This window comes from Triticum aestivum, unplaced genomic scaffold, assembly GCF_018294505.1.
Source record: "Triticum aestivum cultivar Chinese Spring unplaced genomic scaffold, IWGSC CS RefSeq v2.1 scaffold33456, whole genome shotgun sequence".
Classification (NCBI taxonomy): domain Eukaryota; kingdom Viridiplantae; phylum Streptophyta; class Magnoliopsida; order Poales; family Poaceae; genus Triticum; species Triticum aestivum.
This window is the reverse complement of record NW_025274727.1, coordinates 1-1,318: the sequence shown is the minus strand read 5'-3', so window position 1 is coordinate 1,318 and position 1,318 is coordinate 1. Positions and strand designations below refer to the sequence as shown.

Genomic DNA, 1,318 nt, shown 5'->3' with positions numbered 1-1,318 from the left:
CGTGAGGGCCTCCCGCTCGTCAGCTTCCTTGCGCATCCCAGGTTTCAGAACCCGTCGACTCGCACGCATGTCAGACTCCTTGGTCCGTGTTTCAAGACGGGTCGGATGGGGAGCCCGCAGGCCGTTGCAGCGCAGTGCCCCGAGGGACACGCCTTTAGGCGCGCGGGTACCGGCCGTGCCGACGACGGCCACCGGGGGCACCTAGGGCCCCCGGGCTTTGGCCGCCGGCGCGGCCGACAACAGTCCACACCCCGAGCCGAGCGGCGGACCAGCAAGAGCCGTTCCGCATACGGCCGGGGCGCATCGCCGGCCCCCATCCGCTTCCCTCCCGGCAATTTCAAGCACTCTTTGACTCTCTTTTCAAAGTCCTTTTCATCTTTCCCTCGCGGTACTTGTTCGCTATCGGTCTCTCGCCTGTATTTAGCATTGGACGGAGTCTACCTCCCGATTTGGGCTGCATTCCCAAACAACCCGACTCGTTGACGGCGCCTCGTGGGGCGACAGGGTCCGGGCGGGACGGTTCTCTCACCCTCCCAGGCGCCCCTTTCCAGGGGACTTGGGCCCGGTCCGTCGCTGAGGACGCCTCTCCAGACTACAATTCGGACGGCACAGCCGCCCGCTTCTCAAGCTGGGCTGCTCCCGGTTCGCTCGCCGTTACTAGGGGAATCCTTGTAAGTTTCTTCTCCTCCGCTTATTTATATGCTTAAACTCAGCGGGTAGTCCCGCCTGACCTGGTGTCGCGGTCGAAGCGACGTGCGCCTCGTTTGTTGGGTCGTTCAAAGGCCATAATGCCAGCTGCGCGCCGGATGCACTGCATTGATAAAGCGAGGACGCCCACCATGCGCTGTGTCCGGCGCGGTACGCCGGCAGCCCAATCTTCGGTCCACCGTCCCTTGAGAGACGAGGGACCAGATGCCGCATCCCGAATCCCGTTGAGGGTGGTTGGGAGCGTGTTTTGGCGTGACGCCCAGGCAGGCGTGCCCTCGGCCGAGTGGCCTCGGGTGCAACTTGCGTTCAAAGACTCGATGGTTCGCGGGATTCTGCAATTCACACCAGGTATCGCATTTCGCTACGTTCTTCATCGATGCGAGAGCCGAGATATCCGTTGCCGAGAGTCGTGTGGATTAAATAGCTTTGCAACACGAGGGACGGCTAGCAAGCTAGACATGCCCCCGGGTTAGGCACAGTGTTCCTTGACGCCTTCGGTGCCGTGGGTTCTTTTACCCCGAGCCCCCACCCGCTCCGAGGAGGGGAGGTGGTCGAGGCATTGGCCGAGCGACGGACGGTGCCGTCGCCGACGGATTGGATGACGCGTGCG

The 1,318-nt window shown here is 63.0% G+C and overlaps 1 non-coding gene across 1 annotated transcript; it reads right to left on the bottom strand.

The window, feature by feature from the left end:
• Positions 1-961: 961 nt before the first annotated feature.
• LOC123178297 (5.8S ribosomal RNA) lies at positions 962-1,117 on the bottom strand. The gene has a single exon (XR_006489462.1). It is a non-coding gene; the product is annotated as a 5.8S ribosomal RNA (ribosomal RNA).
• Positions 1,118-1,318: the final 201 nt, after the last annotated feature.